We start from the raw sequence: 11,969 nt of genomic DNA, 5'->3' as shown, positions 1-11,969 counted from the left end.
AGTGCATGAGGAACATGGAGAGGATGAGGAAATTGAAGAAGGGGTGGTACCACAAGGGGAAAAGAGGAAGAAGTTGAAAGTAAGAAAGGGGCCAACTAGTAGATCACATGCAAGTTTGGAGCAACAATTTGAGGATGTTTGGGTGCCATCATCTGATGAGGATCCAAATCCTGGTGATTTGAAGGAGGAGGAGGATGATGGGGCAGTACCCCTAGCTTTTGTGCTTGGCAATAAGAGTAGGGCCAAAAAACCCAAACCAAGAATATTGTATGATGAGGATAGAGAGAGACCAGAGATGTAGTTTGTAAAAAAGCTTTGTTTTGAAAGTGTTTACCAATTTAGAAGGGCACTTCTCACATTCCACATAGCTCAAAACAGAAACTATGTGTTTCATAGGAACTGCAATGACAGAATCATAGCTATTTGCAAACATGAAGATTGCCCTTTTTTCATTGCAGCTTCTGTGTTGGCAAATGAGAGAACATTTTGCATTAGAAAGGAAAATTTTTTGCACACATGTCCAGCTGTAGCAGAGAGCACCAAGGTGACTACCAAGTGGGTCACATATCAGGCGTTAGAAGCAATAAGAACAGACTTGAACACACCAATAACTACAATAATGCAAAACCTGAAGAGCAAGTATGGAGGTAAGATTAGCACTCATATGGCCTAGAGGGCTAAGAACAAAGCAGTTGAGATGGTGCAAGGAGATCAGAGGGGTCTGTATACTAGAATCAGGGATTACTTGCAGGCTGTCTTGGACACAAATCCAGGTAGTAGGTGCATTGTCACTACTAAGTTCTTAAAGGAGGATCCAAGCAAAAATCCAAGGTTCCATGGTTTGTTCATCTGTTTGAATGCTTGCAAGGAAGGATTTCTGAATGGATGTAGACCATTCATAGGTGATTACTTTACTTTCTTTACTTTGCCTTGTTTAAATGCCTTGTTTCTGACTTGTGTTGTGTGCCAATGCAGGTGTGGATGGATGCTTCATCAAGCTGTCTACTAGCCAACAAATCCTGGCTGCCACAGGAAGGGATGGGAATAATAACATATATCCCATTGCTTTTGTAGTTGTGGACAAAGAAGACACAAATAGTTGGACTTGGTTTCTATCTGAACTGAAGATAGCAATTGGTGGAGAATCAGGGAGATTTGGTTATTACACCATAATCTCTGATAGACAGAAGGTAATTCCCATGTTTAGTTGTATTTTATAATATACATTGCTTCATAATTGCTTAGTTCATAATTGCATAGTTCACAATTGCTTAGTTCATAATTGCATAGTTCACAATTGCATAGTTCATAATTGCTTAATTAGTTGTTGGTCATATACATTGCTTAGTTGTGATTATGGTGATTTCTCCAAACAGGGCCTTCTTAAAGCTGCAAACAATGTATTCCCCAACTGCCCACATAGATTCTGCCTTAGACACATCTATCAAAACTTCCAGACTGCTGGTTTTAGGGGGTCAGAATTAAAGAAGTACATGGATAAAGCTAGTTAATCTTATACTGAACATGACCATCTTGCTGCAATGGATGCTCTTAAAAATGAGTGCAAGGCTGCTTGGGCTTGGCTTAACAAAGTTCCTAGAGCTACTTGGGCTAGATTTGCAATGGACTTTTTCGGTGTCAAAACCGGCGGATCTCGGGTAGGGGGTCCCGAACTGTGCATCTAGGCCGGATGGTAACAGGACGCAGGGGACATGATGTTTTACCCAGGTTCGGTCCCTCTTGATGGAGGTAAAACCCTATGTCCTCCTTGATTAATATTGATGATATGGGTAGTACAAGAGTAGATCTACCACGAGATCAGAGAGGCTAAACCCTAGAAGCTAGCCTATGGTATGATTGTTGTTCGTCCTACGGACTAAAACTCTCCGGTTTATATAGACACCGGAGAGCGCTAGGGTTACACAGAGTCGGTTACAATGGTAGGAGATCTACATATCCGTATCGCCAAGCTTGCCTTCCACGCCAAGGAAAGTCCCTTCCGGACACGGGATGAAGTCTTCAATCTTGTATCTTCATAGTCCAGGAGTCCGGCCGAAGGTATAGTCCGGCCATCCAGACACCCCCTAATCCAGGACTCCCTCAGTAGCCCCTGAACCAGGCTTCAATGACGACGAGTCCGGCGCGCAGATTGTCTTCGGCATTGCAAGGCGGGTTCCTCCTCCAAGTACTTCATAGAAGATTTTGAACACAAAGGTAGTGTCCGGCTCTGCAAAATAAGTTTCCACATATTGCCATAGAGAGAATAATATTTACACAAATCTAATCTGCTGACGTATTCCGTAGCATGACATCACACCACGGCCAAGTCTTTATTCGAATCGTTTTATTGTCCGACCTTAGCACGTTTAGCGAGGCAGTTTCCTTGGAACGTCTTGTTAAAGCAGAGATCATGTCCCCTTATTCCGGGATTCTCATCAATACAGGTGTGGGTAACCCAACCGCGCCATTGACTACGGCGCTTGGGAGATAAGCGAGTTTTACCAGGCTGGTGGGGGCGCATAGTCGCGTCCGCCCATATAAGGGGATAAGGATCCACCTTTTCATCCACGCCTTCTTCCTCCTTTGCCTATCCATTTCCGTGCACTCGAGCTCCAGCGCCCAAGTCCGCACACCCCACCTCAACCTTTCTCCAGCCATGTCCGGAGCGGGAGGCAAGTGGATGGTCTCCTCCGTCATGGAGGGATACATCAAAAGACTGAGGAAGGCTGGATACTTGTCTAATGACATTGCGCACCGGCTTCCCGAAGAGGGACATTGCGCACCGCGGACTGGGCTTCCCTCTCCACCCATTTGTCCGGGGGCTCATGTTCTACTATGGCCTGGATTTCCACGATCTGGCCCCGAACTTTGTCCTCAACATCTCGGCGTTTATCGTCGTGTGCGAGGCTTTCTTCCGCATCCACCCCCATTTTGGCCTCTGGCTCAAGACTTTCAATGTGAAGCCAAAGGTGGTGCATGGCACCCAAGAGGAGTGCGGAGGCGCCATGGTGGGCAAGATGCCCAACGTCCTATGGTTCGAGGGCTCCTTCGTGGAGTCCCTAAAGGGGTGGCAGTCGGGGTGGTTTTACATCACCGAGCCGCGCGACCCTGAATGGGTCGCAGCCCCCGAGTTCCGATCCGGACCCCCTACGTGGCTCGCCTCTTGGAAAGAGACGGGCCTGTCGTGGGGTAAAAAAGGAGAGCTGACCGGACTCCAAACATGCGTCCAAACCCTGGTGGATAGGAAGCTCAAACTTGTCAACGTAGTCCAGGTTATGCTCATCCGCCGGATCCTCCCGTGTCGACAACGGGCTTTCAACCTGTGGGAGTTCGACCCGGCGCGACACCGAACTCTGAGGAGGCTCTTCGACATGACGTACGAAGATGCCTGGAAGGTGCTTTTCAAGGGCGTCGAGGCCCCCGGATCCGCTACCGAGGATCGCGGATTCAGCACGCAGCGTCACGCTCGTGCGGTGAGCTATTTTTACCTTTTACAGGGTATTAGTTTTTTATAGTTTGACTCCATGCGGGATCTAAGATCCCTTACCTTTGATAGGATTGGCAGGAGACGTCCGGACAGATCAACTGTCCGGCTCCTTTGCCCGAAGGCCCAGCGGACGCTTGCTTGGCGAAGCTGCTGGTTCTGGCACCCTACGTGGTGCCGGAGAAGAAGGCCACGGGGACTCGAAAGAGTGCCCGGAGCTAGGAGGTGTCGGATTCATCATCCGACGACTCCAAGGCGCACTCCTCCCGTGAGGACGAGGAGGAGGAAGAAGAGACCTCTCCCCCTCCAGCGGGGGGAGGGAAGAAAAGGAAGGCCGCCCCAACCGAGGAGGCCGAAGGGTCCAAGAGGGGAAAGACCACTCCTCCGTACTACTCCACCAACGCCGACGACGGCGAAGAGGAGTGGCCGCACAGGGCCAAGCCCCTGGCGAGATCGTAAGTATCCGGATACCAGAGTGATTCATAGTATTCCCCCATTGCACAGTTTTTCCTTACGTCGAACATGATTGTGTAGTCTGCCCAAGGCCGGGCTCGACGAGTCGTCGAGCGGCTCCCTGGATTCATCGGATGTGAATTTGCTTTTGACGGCTTCCTCCCCCCACCCTACGGACGGCGCCGAGGTGGCATCCCAACAGGTTCCAAGCCAGGAGGAGGTGGTCCTGAAGGTGGCGCAAGGCAACCTCCCGGACTCTAGGCGTAAAGGGGATAAAACCCCCAAGAGCTCCAAGTCCGGCCTTGAGCCAGACACCGCGCCGGAACCTTCAACGGTTCCGGATTGCGGTAGGCAGCCTCCTTCCGAGAGGAGCAAGCCTACCGAGCCGGTGACCTCCATCCAACCAGAGGCACCAGATAGTTTGCTGGAGACGCTTAACGATGCCTCCATCGACGAGGAGCACCGCACTATTATGAGTGCGGTGATCCAGAAGGTTTAGTCCACCAAGAGCGGACTGACTGAAGCCTGTGCCAGCCTTCTAACAGGCTTTGAGGTAAGTAAAGAGTATGTAAAAATATTACCGCATAGACAGTAGCCCCTGATGCTCTGTTCGGTGTTCGGAAAGAAAAGCCGAATAGAGGATCTAATAACATTCGCAGGAGTCTAACATGATCAAGTCAATATGCGTATGCAGGCTTCGCTGCTGGCCTCCACTGCACTGACTACGGAGGTGGATACGCTGAAGCAGAACCTCGAGCGGTCCGAGCAAGAGCTCGGCGTAGCCAAGCAACAGCTCGAGGAGAAGGAAGGTAAGAAATACCTTATTGAAATATGTGAAAGGTGCAATTTGCAAAAAGTTACAGGATTAACGCGGCTATTGTAGGGGACACAACTGAGGTGGCGACCCTTAAGCAAGCGCTGTCCGAGGCCGAAAAGAGAGCGGCCATGGAGCGCACCGAGCGGGAGAAGCATGAGACGCAGGTTGGCGAGGTGCGGCAAGAGCTCCGGGCTCTCATGAAAAAACATGAGAGTTTGGAGCTTGACTCGAAGACTCGAGAGTCTGAGCTCGCGGCGGCCATTGAAGATGCCAAGTCTGCCAAGGCCGAAGCCCAGAAGGCCCTCCAGGAGGTTGAGGCAATAAAAAAGATAGCGACGGGTAAGGCATTCTTTATACAAAGCAAGGACGTAAAAGTGAATTACTTGTCACTTACCCAAATCCGGAGCTCTCCAGGAGCATTCGCAGACTTGCCCCGTAGCGTGTCGGATGCCGCCGCCTTCTACCGAGCCGACGAGGGAAGCTCGACGGAGAAGGTGTTCTGGTCTCAGTATGCTGAGGCCGAACACCCGGTGCCCTTAAGCGACCAGCTGAAATACCTGGTCGAGCTCCATAAGGTGGCCGAATAGGCCATGAAGGGCCTCATAGTCCGGCTGTGGCCTGGAGAGGCCATGCCTGGGAGCTACTTCGGGCTGGTGAGGCGGCTGGTGGAGGCCTGTCCAAGGCTCGAAGTCATCAAGCGCTCTGTATGCATCGAGGGTGCCCGTAGGGCGCTTGCCCGTGCGAAGGTGCACTGGGGCAAGCTGGATGCTGAGAAGCTTGTGAAGGACGGGCCACCTCCGGGCAAGGAGCATCGCAAGCCCGAGATGTATTATGAGGGCGTTCTGAAGGGTGCCCGCCTTGTGGCGGATGAATGTTCCATGAATGTAATTTTTCAGTGAACTCGCTCGTTTTGTCGTGTGCGCTGAAAACTTGTTCATGTGCGCTCAGCAATGCTTTTTGAATTTAAAATATTACCTTCTGTGCGGCCGTTTATCAAATTTGAGAGATGGTGAGTTGTCGGCTTCTGCCCCCATGGCACGAGTGCTGGGGTGTTCGGGATAAACATGGGCGCTCTTTTTCCCATTCTTGGGTCCTTCGAGGGAGGCGCTCAACACAACGAACAAGGCAATCGGACTATAATGCTTGAACACTCTCACTTAGCCATAGAATTCTATGATTTTATATTTCGGCGAAGCCCCTAGCGTTCGGAAGACCGAGTTCGGGGCGCTATCCACGCCTAGGCCGGACAAAGCCGACTCCTCGCTCTAAGCGGCATAAGTCTTTAGGGACTCGGAAACCTCTCGAACAGCGACCAGCTCTCACCTCATCATGACGGTCAGTTTTAGCTTTCTCTACTGAGGTGCTTAGCCCAGCTCAACTGGGGCACAATTGCAGTAGTTCTCCTAGTGCTACCTTAGCCGATATAACGGAACGTAAGGTACCAAAACATAGGAGCCGGGCAAACCCAACTATTGACCCAAGACATGATTCGGAGCCGATGCATATAATGCTATAAGTTCGGGGTGCCGCACTTGTGAAAGTGTTCAGACTTATCACACCATGTTGTGGGGTACTTAAGCCCCTGGCGTATTGGCCGTACCAAAGTGTACGGGTGCAACATGTCATTAATGAACATATATTCGTAAAAAAGAGGTAATGCAATAATAGACGGAAGCTATGCATTGTTTATTTAAAAAAGCTGCGATCAAAGCAGAATGATACAAATAGTGCGATAAGAAAAAGATGGGACTATCAAATATGTCCTTTCCAGGGGCGAGCTGCGGAATGTTATGCAAAACAGGTATACTGCTCGTTATAGAGACCACCTTAGAGTTCCGTAGTGCGGCGTAGCTTTCTGCTTCCCTGGTTGTATCGCTTGTGCGGCAATTGTACTGCCGGACAAGCCTTCCGAAGAATGGAGTCCTGAAAATAAGAGAAAAATTAAGAAATCGGCAGCCCCTAGTGCGGTTTAAGCCGCGTTTCGGGCGTGCCGTGATGGTGCCCCTGCCCCTGTGCCCATGGTATTTCCAGAGCGTAGTTATGTACGCGCAGCACTGGTTTCACAAGTTCGCGAGGGCTGGGGTTGGGGCCGCATTGTTATGCTTGCTCTGAACGTGCCGGGCGGTCTTGGTGTAGGCTACTCCGGGCGCGCTTGACGGTGTCCGGACGTTTAACGGCCGGACTGGAGAATTGCCTTGAGAGGCTACTTTGTACTTCCGCTGCGATAGCCGCCGTGTGCTCCTCCGTTCGGACAGAGCGTTCGGTATTTCCATTGACCGTGATGACGCCTCGAGGGCCTGGCATCTTGAGCTTGAGGTATGCGTAGTGCGGCACCGCATTGAACTTGGCAAATGCGGTTCGCCCGAGCAGTGCGTGATAGCCACTCCGGAACGGGACTATGTCAAAGATTAACTCCTCGCTTCGGAAATTATCCGGAGATCCGAAGACCACTTCAAATGTAACTGAGCCTGTACAATTGGCTTCTACACCTGGTATGACGCCTTTAAAGGTCGTTCTGGTGGGTTTAGTCCTCGAGGGATCGATGCCCATTTTCCGCACTATATCCTGATAAAGCAGGTTCAGGCTGTTGCCGCCGTCCATAAGGACTCTAGTGAGGTGAGATCCGTCAATAATTGGGTCTAGAACCAATGCGGCGAATCCGCCATGACGGATGCTAGTGGGGTGGTCCCTTCGATCAAAAGTGATCAGGCAGGAAGACCATGGGTTGAACTTTGGGGTGACTGGCTCCATCGCGTATACGTCCCTTAGCACACGCTTCCGCTCCCTCTTGGGGACGTGGGTTGTGTATATCATGTTCACTGTCCGCACTTGTGGGGGAAAACCTTTCTGTCCGCTGTTGTTCGGCGGTCGGGGCTCCTCCTCGTCATCGCTATGCAGCCCCTTGTCTCTGCTTTCGGCATTTAACTTGCCTGCCTGCTTGAACACCCAACAATCCCTGTTGGTGTGATTGGCTGGTTTTTCGGGGGTGCCATGTATCTGGCATGAGCGGTCGAGTATTCGGTCCAAACTGGACGGGCCCGAAGTATTTCTTTTGAATGGCTTTTTTCCGCTGACCGGGTTTAGAGCCTTTGAATCCGGCATTAACTGCCGTATCCTCAGCATTGTTGCCGTTAATGCGACGCTTTTGCTTGTTGCGACGCGACCTGGCACTGTTGTCCTTGGTATCCGAATTACCAGGGCTCTTGGTCATGTTATTGTTGCGAGCTAGCCAGCTGTCTTCTCCCGCGCAAAAGCGGGTCATAAGTGTCGTGAGGGCTGCCATAGATTTTGGCTTTTCCTATCCTAGGTGTCGTGCAAGCCACTCATCGCGGATGTTATGCTTGAAGGATGCTAGGGCCTCTGCGTCCGAACTTTCGACGATTTGATTTTTCTTGGTTAGGAACTGTGTCCAGAATTGTCTGGCCGATTCCTCTGGCTGCTGAATTATGTGGCTTAGGTCATCGGCGTCTGGTGGTCGCACATAAGTGCCCTGGAAATTGTCGAGGAATGCGGCTTCTAGGTCCTCCCAACAACCAATTGATTCTGCTAGCAAGCTGTTAAGCCATTGCCGGGCTGGTCCTTTAAGCTTGAGTGGGAGGTATTTGATGGCGTATAGGTCATCACCGCGGGCCATGTGGATATGAAGGTGATAGTCCTCAATCCATACCGCAGCATCTGTTGTGCCATCGTATGATTCCATGTTCACGGGTTTGAAACCCTCGGGGATTTGATGATCCATTACTTCATCTGTGAAGCATAGTGGGTGTGCGGCGCCTCTGTATCGGGCTACATCACGACGCAGCTCAAACGAGCTTTGTCTACTGTGTTCGGCTAGGCCAGATTTACTGTATCCGGCGTAACGAGTACCGTCTCGTGCCGTGGGGCGCCCACGTGATCCGTAGATCGATCTTGTTTGCCTTGCCTTGTCCTCTAATATACCTCGCAGGTCTGGCACATTTTCCCCCGCCTTGGTAGTTTTTGAGCGGCGCCGGGGTGCGGCTTGAGTGGAGGGCCGAGAGGCCTCTCTGTCGTGGCCACGGGGTGGCCGGTCGACCGCATCATGCATTGGTCATGTAGGTTTAGGTGCTTCCTCCTCTAATTGGGTAGCAACATGCGCTTTGGGTAGCTCTTGGAGGGGTGTTCGACTTCATACTCTTCGGCCGCAAGGACTTCAGTCCATCTGTCGGCTAGCAAATCTTGATTAGCTCTAAGTTGTTGCTGTTTTTTCTTGAGGCTGCTCGCCGTGGCCATAAGCCTGCATTTGAAACGCTCTTGTTCGATGGGATCCTCCGGCACGACAAATTCGTTGTCGTCGAGGCTTGCCTCGTCTTCGGAGGGAGGCATATAATTATCGTCCTCGACCTCTCTGTCTGCCGCTCTCTCATGAGGGCTGGCTTCTCTATCCTCCTGTGCTGAATCTTACTGGAGGTGGTTGTCTTCGGCACTGTCCGGGGTGTTATTATCCCCCGTGCCGGAACCACTGTTTTTGTTTTGGCGGGATTTAGAGTGGCACCGCTGACGCCAACGCTTAGGCTGCTTCTTGGAGGGGTCATCCTCCGCTGTTCCATCGCCATTGCCTTCTTTTGGGATGTCCACCATGTATTTATCATACGAAGAGGTGGCTTTCCAGTGCCCTATAGGCACTGGTTCTTGATCGTCTCCTGCATCGGCGTCCATACGGTCGATGTCTTCGGAGTCGAAGTCGAGCATGTCGGTTAAATCATCGACAGTGGCTATGAAGTGGGTGGTGGGTGGGCTTTGAATTTTTTCATTATCCGCATCCCAACCTTGCCGACCATAGTCCGGCCAGGGCTCTCCTGACAAAGAAAGAGACTTTAGTGAATTCAGAATATTGCCGAAGGGCGAGTGCTGAAAGATGTCCGCGACGGTGAACTCCATGATCGGCGCCCAATCGGGTTCGATCAGTCGGGGTGCGGAGGGCTGGGAGTCTGGAGAGGAGTCCGGCTCCTTGGAGTCACGGGCTTCGCAGAGAATAGGGCTGGTGCTCGGCTCGATCACCATAGAGATTGCAGCCCCCGAGGCGGTGTCTAACCACCCATCCTCGGTTGGTGTGATCGGCTCCGACCTAGGGGTCGGAGCGGACACAGGTGCGGCCTCCAGGGCACTGTTTCGTGACAGAGCTAAATCATGCCCATCGTGACAGTGCGGCGCGCTCGGTTGTGGCTCGAATCCGTCGAAGATCAAGTCTCCGTGGATGTCGTTCGTGTAGTTCAAACTTCCAAATCTGACCTGATGGCCAGGGGCGTAGCTTTCGATCTGCTCCAGATGACCAAACGAATTGGCCCGCAGTGCAAAGCCTCCGAATACGAAGATCTGTCCGGGGAGAAAAGTCTCACCCTGGATCGCATCGCTGTTGATGATCGGAGAAGCCATCGGGCCTAAAAGTGATGACACAGAGGAACTCTCAATGAAATCACCAATGTCGGCGTCAAAACCGGCGGATCTCGGGTAGGGGGTCCCGAACTGTGCGTCTAGGCCGGATGGTAACAGGAGGCAGGAGACACGATGTTTTACCCAGGTCCGGGCCCTCTTGATGGAGGTAAAACCCTACGTCCTGCTTGATTAATATTGATGATATGGGTAGTACAAGAGTAGATCTACCACGACATCAGAGAGGCTAAACCCTAGAAGCTAGCCTATGGTATGATTGTTGTTCGTCCTACGGACTAAAACTCTCCGGTTTATATAGACACCGGAGAGGGCTAGGGTTACACAGAGTCGGTTACAATGGTAGGAGAGCTACATATCCGTATCGCCAAGCTTGCCTTCCACGCTAAGGAAAGTCCCTTCCGGACACGGGACGAATTCTTCAATCTTGTATCTTCATAGTCCAGGAGTCCGGCCGAAGGTATAGTCCGGCCATCCGGACACCCCCTAATCCAGGACTCCCTCAGACTTCAATTGCAAAACTGACCTAGTTGTCAACAATATTAGTGAGGTCTTTAACAAGATGATATTAGATGTGAGGGGCAAACCAATAAAGAGCATGATAGATGGAATCAGGACTAAGTTGATGGTTAGGTTCAATGGCAATAGGTCTAAGACAGAGGTAGCCAAGTGGGATATATGCCCAACATATGCTGAGTTGCTTGAAGAAGCAAAGAAAAAATCTAGGAACTGTCAAGCATTGATGGCTGGGCCAAATATCTACCAAGTGACAAGCAATGAGAGAACTTACTCAGTTAACCTGCAGCATAGGACATGTGGGTGTAGGAAATGAGACATGACTGCTGTCCCATGCAATCATGCAGTATCAGCTATCACCAAAGCCAAACTGAGGCCTGAAGACTTTGTACATGACTTTTTCAAAAAGCCAATGTATCTGGCAGCATACAACCCCATCATATTCCCTGTACCAGGACAAGATCTATGGCCCAAGACCAATAGTAGAGAAATAGAACCTCCAATGTTCAAGGATAAGCCAGGGAAGAAGCAAACCAAGAGGAGAAGGAGCCAGTTTGAGCCACCAGCACCCAAAGATACATCTAGGATGGCTTCAATTACATGCAGCAACTGCCAGCTTGTAGGTCACATATACACATCATGCAAACAGCCTCTAAAACCAGGGTTAGCATTGAGAAAGAACAAGCATCAGGTTTGTACAAGCACCAGGTTCAGCCAGATTTTGTTTTCTAACACTTGAATGTATTAACTTGCTACAATTCTTATATGCAGTCTAACAACACAGAGGAGGGTAGCACACAAGGAAGCAGGGCACAAACAGCACCAAGGGGATCAACAAGTGCAGCACCAAGGGCAACTTCTTCAACAGCTCCAGCACCAAGGGCAGCTTCTTCAACAGCTCCAGCACCAAGGGCGGCTTCTTCAACTGCAGGTGCAGCAACAAGGGCAGCCAGCTCAACTGCAGGTGCAGCAACAAGGGCAGCCAGCTCAACTCCTGCGAGGAGAGCTTCTTCAGCTATAGCAAGTAGGAGAGGTTCAATAGCTGCAGCATCCACATCAGCACCATTCTTGCCACCAAGACAGAGAAAGCAACCCAGCAGGCTAAAAGACTATTTCTATGCTTCTGGGAACTGATGTTGAACCTTGATGATGATGTGATCTAGCTAAACTAGTAATTGCTAAGATCTATTTTGGCAACAACTTGTGGTACTGTAATCTGGCTGAACTAGTATTTGCTATGTTGTTGGATCTGTTTTCATGATGATGTGATATGGTACTATAATCTATGAA

General features: G+C 50.7%; 1 pseudogene; it reads left to right on the top strand.

Annotated features, from left to right (window-relative positions):
* Nucleotides 1-10,761: 10,761 nt before the first annotated feature.
* LOC147992737 (uncharacterized) lies at nucleotides 10,762-11,707 on the top strand (annotated as a pseudogene).
* The last annotated feature ends 262 nt before the right edge of the window (nucleotides 11,708-11,969 follow it).

The sequence above is a fragment of the Triticum urartu genome, chromosome 1A (genome assembly GCF_056163025.1).
Source record: "Triticum urartu cultivar PI428250 chromosome 1A, HENAU_Tu73, whole genome shotgun sequence".
Classification (NCBI taxonomy): domain Eukaryota; kingdom Viridiplantae; phylum Streptophyta; class Magnoliopsida; order Poales; family Poaceae; genus Triticum; species Triticum urartu.
This window is presented reverse-complemented; position numbering and strand designations above follow the sequence as displayed.